Source organism: Alligator sinensis, unplaced genomic scaffold (assembly GCF_000455745.1).
Source record: "Alligator sinensis unplaced genomic scaffold, ASM45574v1 scaffold107_3, whole genome shotgun sequence".
In the NCBI taxonomy this organism is placed as follows: domain Eukaryota; kingdom Metazoa; phylum Chordata; order Crocodylia; family Alligatoridae; genus Alligator; species Alligator sinensis.
In genome coordinates, this window is record NW_005842578.1 from 266,241 (window position 1) to 272,891 (window position 6,651).

Sequence of the window (6,651 nt, forward strand, 5' to 3'; positions counted from 1 at the left end):
CCGGGTCGTTTGATCCCAGGACTCTTTCCTGCCCATGGCAGGGGGTCGGACTTGATGATCTGCTCAGATCCCTTCCGACCCGACCAACTATAGAAAAGCCTTAAATCTTGGAGGCTGCAAGTGAGAGAGGAACAGGGGGTAAAACCTTGCTCAGACCCAGTTCACTCTCCCTTCCAGCCTCGGCGCTCTGCTGCCATGTGACACAGGAGACTGGGCCAGATGGACCTCTGGTCTGACACTCCGTACATGGCAGCTCTGCGATTCTTACGAGCCTTGAGTCTAAAAAGGTTGAGGGACCGCTGACTGAAGGTAACGCCAAGCTAGGTTCGTTTATAGCTGTAAACCTGTGCAACTGCCATGAAACTGGTAGAGAAATAAATGAGTGGATTCAACTGCCAAGACTGCAGCATCTTTGCTTGATCCGATGGAGGACGAAGTCCATGAAGAGGACGAGTCGGTCAGCTCCAGCTCTCTGCATTCTCAGCTGACCACTTAGCTAAAACCTTCTAAACTCCATCACCCCTGACGTAAGCAAGAACGGAGGTTACTCTGCAGCCCAGAGGTCAGGGTGCTTGGCTGTCAGGGGAAAGGCCTGAGACCTGGCTAGGGCTGGATTGGAGAGGTTGGGGCGGTGAGGTAGTGCCATTGCACTCTCCTATGCTCCACCCAAGCTTTCAACCCAACTGCCTGTCAGGGGCTGTGGCAATTCTATCCCAGCAGTCGGGAGGGATTCACTTGACTTTATGGCTCATTGTCATCTCCTGATTCCTGCTAATCTCTCTACTCCACTCTCTCTTCTTTTAATGGTCTTAAAAGAACCCTGGCACCTGGTCAGAGCTCCCAGCACAGCTCTATGAGCGCTCGTGGAGCTCTGGCCAGGTACCAGAGGATTGGAAAAAGGCCAATGTGGTCCCCATTTACAAGAAAGGGAGAAAAGAGGACCCTGGCAATTATAGACCAGTCAGTCTTACCTCGGTCCTTGGGAAGACCTTTGAGAAAATTATCCAGGAGCACATCTGCAAGGGCCCAGCAGGGCAGGTAATGCCCAGAGGCAACCAACACGGGTTCACTGAGGGCAGGTCCTGCCTGACTAACCTGGTTTCTTTTTATGATCAGGTCACAAAGTCCCTGGACAAGGGTGTCGGGATGGACGTCGTCTTCCTGGATTTTAACAAGGCCTTTGACACGGTTTCCCACCACATTCTCTTAAAAAAACTTGGTGACTGTGGCATTGATGACTACACAGTCAGATGGGTGGCAAATTGACTAGATGGTCACACCCAGAGAGTGGTGGTGGACAGGTCGTATTCTTTGGTAAGTAAGGAGCTTAGCAGTGGCGATGAAGATGGGATTTCTAACTATGTCTTCCTATGGGAAAATTGAGGAATTTAATCCGGGCACTGAGGATTGGTAGCAATATATTGAGAGATTAGGCCACTATTCTCAAGCTAATGAAATTACTGATGGGGACAAACAGAAGGCAGTATTTCTCAGTGTTTGTGGCAGCAAAACATATTCCCTTTTAAGAAGTTTGCTGCAACCTCAAAAACCAGGGGATAAAAGCTTGGCAGAGCTGCAAAAGATCTTATCTGAACATTATACCCCAAAGCCAAACACGATTGTAGAATGTTTCGAGTTCCACAACAGAAGGAGGAAGGGAGGTGAGTCTATCCTAGAGTATATTGCTGAGCTCAACAAGTTATGTGAACATTGCTCTTCCTAAAGTCCAGAAAGGCTACTTCCACTGCGACACCTGCATCCAAGGATTTTGTGCCCTGGTCGTAGAAGGCACCAGGTTGGTCTGACAGGACCTGCCTCGAATGACCCCGTGTTGGTTGCCCCTAAGCATGATCCCTGCTGCTGGTCCCTCGCAGATGTGCTCCTGGATAATTTTCTCAAAGAGCTTCAAAGAACACATTTGGTCCCACCAGAAGTTCCCTGACTAGGTCCTCACTGTCCCTGGGCCTGGATGCGCCTCCCCTGGGTCTGTCCAGGATCACGGTGGGGGGGATGTCCCTGTCCCTGCTCAGAAAAATGGAGGCAAAGAATCTGTTAAAGAGGTTAGCTTTGTTGTCTGGTGCAACCACCAGATTTCCAAGCGTGTCCTGCAGAGGCCCCACGTTACCCGGTACCTTCTTTTTACCCACTATGGTATCTTTCATCTGGGTCGCTAGTCCCAGTCCCATCTCCGCCTTGGCCTTCCTGACCTACAGCCCCCCTACAATCTCGAGCCAAGGAGGTATAACCCTGCTTGGAGATGGCCCCTCCCTTCCATCGGGTGTACGCCTCCTTTTTAGCTTTGAGACGTTCCCGTATGCTTTTGGTGAGCCGTGAGGGCTTTTGAGCACTCTTGCTCCCTTTGATCTGCATTGGGATTGTCACCCTTTGGGCTTGGAGGATCGTCTCCTTAAGAAGCAACCACTCTTCTTGGACCCCCGACTCCACTCCCCTCCGGGACCTCAGAGCCTCCCCAACTAGTGTCCTTACCTCATTGAAGTCCGTCCTCCTGAAGTCCAGGGCTGCTGCCTTGCTGCAGGCCTTTGCCACCTTGCGCTGGATGGTGAATCCAGCAGGCAATGATCGGTGTCGCCTAGGTGGTCGAGCACCCGCAGACCCCTCACTGGGTCGTCGCTTGTGGCCAGGACCAGGTCCAACACGGTGTCTCCCCTGGTGGGACTGTGCACCTCCTGGGTTAGATGAAGGTCCTGTAACTCGGCTAGGAACCTACATGAGCGGTCAGACCTGGCTGACTGCTCCTCCCAGCAGATGTCCAGATAGTTTAGGTCCCCCATGATGACCACGTCCCTTGACTTAACTGCCTCCGTGAACTGACCTGAGCATTCCCGGTCCAGCTCTTCCCCCTGGCTGGGTGGCCTGTAGTAGACCCCCACCGTTAAGTCCCTTTCCCCCCGGCCCCCTTGTATTCTGGCCCAGAGCACTTCAGTCTGCCCCTCCTCTGATCCAGTGCTGCTTGCTGAGGATGTGAATTGTTCTTTGACATAGCGCGCCATACCCCCACCTTTCCTCCCCAGTCTATCCCACCTGTACAGTCTGTAGCCCTTGATGTTCACCGCCCAGTCGTGAGTTGGATCCCACTACGTTTCGGTGAGCCCCACTATGTCTGGGTTGGTGTCAGCTAGCAGGAGGGCAAGTTCCTCCTGCTTGTTCCCCATACTATGAGCATTAGTGTAGAGGCATTTACTGCCTCCTGAGGGTGTATGCACCCCCCCCACACCCAATCCCAGGACTATCCGGGCCCCTGTCTCTTACCTGGGTATTTGTTCTGCTCGCCGCCTGTCTTGGCTGGGCTGGTCTTGCGGGTGGCTCTTGGTTCGGTGTTCTGTGGCTCCCTCGGTCCTCATCCTCCCCTTGCCCCGACAAGCCTATTTTAAAGCCCGCCAGAGGAGATCAGCCAACCTGAAAGAGAACACAGTAGATCATCGAGGAAGGGACCTCAGTAAATCATTGAGTCCAACCCCCTGCCCTGGGCAGGAGAGAGCGCTGGGGTCATAGTTGCATAGTAGGTAGGGTTGGAAGGGACCTGAGCAGATCATCAAGTCCGACCCCCTGCCGTGGGTAGAAAAGAGTGCTGGGGTCAAACGACCCCAGCTAGGTGATTATCTAGCCTCCTTCTGAAGACCCCCGGGGTAAGAGCCAGCACCACTTCCCTTGGAAGTTGGTTCCAGGTCCTAGCCGCCCTGACTGTGAAGTAGTGCCTGCTGATGTCTATCCTGAACCTACTCTGTCAGCTTATGTCCATTATTCCTTGTTACTCCCAGTAGTGCTTGGGGGACCAGGGACTCCCCCATTGCCTGCTGGTCCCCCTTGGCCAGCTTGTAAATGGCCACCAGGTCCCCCCTCAGCCTTCTCCTGTGGAGGCTGAACAGGTTCAGGTCCCGTCGCCTCTCCTCGTAGGGCCTGCCCTGCTGCCCCCGGATCATGCGGGTGGCCTCCTCTGGACCCTCTCCATGCTGTCCACATCCCTCCTGAAGTGCGGCGCCCAAATCTGGATGCAGTACTCCAGCTGCGGCCTGACCAATGTCACATAGAGGGGGAGGATCGCCTCCTTGGACCTGCTCGTGATGCATCTGCGGATGCACGACAAGGTGCGGTTGTGGATGCATGTGGATGCATGACAACGTGTGGATGCATGACAACGTGTGGTTGGCCTTCCTGACCGCGTCCCTGCACTGTCGGCCCATGTTCATTTTGGAGTCTATAATGACTCCAAGATCATAGTTTCATAATAGCTAGGGTCAGGAGGGACCTGACCCCCAAGATCCTTTTCTGCCTCCGTGTTGACGAGAAGGGAGTTCCCCAGCCTGTAGGTCTGCTGCTGGTTCTTCCCCCCCAGGTGCAGTACCCTGCACTTGTCAGTGTTGAATCCCATCCTGTTCTCATCTGCCCATCCCTGTACCCTGTCCAGATCTAGTTGTAGCCTGTCCCTCTCCTCCAGCATGCCCACTTCTCCCACTTCATCTTAGTGTGATCCGTGAACTTGAACAGGGTGCTTTTCACCCCCTTGTCCAAGTTGCTGATGAAGATGTTGAACAGTGCAGGCCCGAGGACCGAGCCCTGGGGGACCCCACTGCCCACATCCCTCCAGGTCGAAAATGACCTGTCCACCACCACTCTCTGGGTGCGGCCCTCCAGGCAATTGGTGACCCATCTGACTCTGTAGATATAGACACCACAGTCACCTAATTTCTTAATGAGAATGGGGTGAGAGAGAGTGTCGACGGCCTTCCTAAAGTCCAGAAAGACTATGTCCACTGCGACACCTGTGTCCATGGCTTTTGTGACCTGGTCGTAGAAGGTCACCAGGTTGGTCAGGTGACCCCAGCCAGGTGTTTGTCCAGTCTCCTCTTAAAGACCTCCAGGGTACGGGAGAGCACCACCTCCCTTGGAAGCCCATTCCAGATTCTGGTAACCCTTACTGTGAAGAAGTTCTTCCTAATGTCTAGTCTAAATCTGCTCTCCGTCAGTTTGTGGCCATTACTCCTCACTACTCCAAGGGATGCCCTGGTAGACAGAGTATCTCCTATTCCTTGCAGCCCCTTGGTGAATTTGTAGATGGCCACTAGAAAGCCTCTCAGCCTTCTCTTGCGGAGGCTGAAGAGATCCAGGTCCCTCAGTCTCCCCTTGCAGGGCCTTACCTACAGGTCCCCAACCATATGAGTGGCCCTCCTCTGGACCCTCTCAAGGTTATCCTCATCCCTCTTGAAGTGCGGCGCCCAGAACTGGGTGCAGTACTCCAGCTGTGGCCTGACCAGTGTCGCATAGAGGGGGAGGATCACCTCCTTGGACCTGTTGGTCATGCAACTGATAATGCATGATAAAGTGTGGTTAGCTTTACCGATCACAATGCATGCCCATTGACAACTCATGTCCATCTTGGAGTCAACTATGACTCAGCCAAGACTCTCTCTATTGGGGTCTTAAAAACCTCCAAGGATGGAGACTCCACCACTTTGCTGCGTAGCCTGGTCCAGTGCTTTACAGCCCTCCTAGTGAGAGAGTAGTGGGCCCCCTTTCTGTAGTGGGGGCCCACAGCTGGACACAGGACTCCAGATGTGGCCTCCCCCGTGCCAAATAAAGGGGAAGAATCACTGCCCTGGATCGTCTGGCACCGCTCCTACCAATGCAGCCCAGGATGCCGGTAGCTTTCTTGGCAACAAGGACACCCTGTTGACTCAGTCAGCTTCTGTCCTCTGTCATCCCCAGTCCTTTTCTGCAGAGCTGCTGCCCAGCCCGTCACCCCAGCCTGTACCTGTGCATAGCAATGTTCCCTCCTAAGTGCAGGCCTTCACACTTCTCCTTATTAAACCTTGTGAGATTTCTTATGGTCCAATCCTCCAACAAGTCGAGGTCTCTCTGAATCCTAGCCCTGTCCTCCAGTGTATCTACTACTGACCCCAGTTTGGTCTCCCCTGCAAACTTGCATAGGGTGCACTGCATCCCATCTTCAGGTCGTTGAAGACATTGAACAAAACCAGCCCTGGGACCAACCCCCGGGGCACTCCACTTGATATCAGCTGTCAGCTAGACATGGATCCGTGGGAGCCCAACAACCCAGCCAGTTTTCTGTTCACCCTATGGTCCGTTCATCCAACCCAGACATCCTTTGCTTGCCTGTGAGAACCTTGGGGGAGACCGTATCAAAAGACTTAAAACTTGGAGGCTGCAAGTGAGAGATGAGCAGGGGGATAATCGCTGCTCAGAACCAGATCACCCTCCCTTCCAGCCGCCGTGTGACACAGGAGACTGGGCAAGATGGACGTCTGGTCTGACTCCGTACATGGCAGCTCTTGTATTCTTATGAGCCTTGAGTCTAAAATGGTTGAAGACCCTTGGCTGAAGGTAACGCTAAGCTAGGCTCCTTTACAGCTCTAAACCTGTGCAACTGGCATGAAACCCCCTAGGTAAGCAGGGGCAGAGGTCACTCTGCGGCCCAGAGGTCAGGGTGCTGGCCCATGAGGGGAAAGTCCTGAGATCTGGCCAGCGCTGCATCCATGGGGAAGGGGTGGATGATTCCTGCGCCACCCAAACTTTCAAACCAACTGCCTCGGAGGACCAGCGGCATTTCTGGCCAGGCAGAAGGGAGGGAGACAGTTGACTTCACGGCTAATCGTCATCCCCCTGATTCCTGCT

The 6,651-nt window shown here is 53.8% G+C and overlaps 1 protein-coding gene across 1 annotated transcript in view; it reads left to right on the top strand.

Moving 5' to 3' along the window:
- LOC102372836 (NTPase KAP family P-loop domain-containing protein 1-like) overlaps positions 1 to 6,651 on the top strand; it is a 21,016-nt gene that overhangs the window by 13,891 nt on the left and 474 nt on the right. The window lies entirely within an intron of this gene.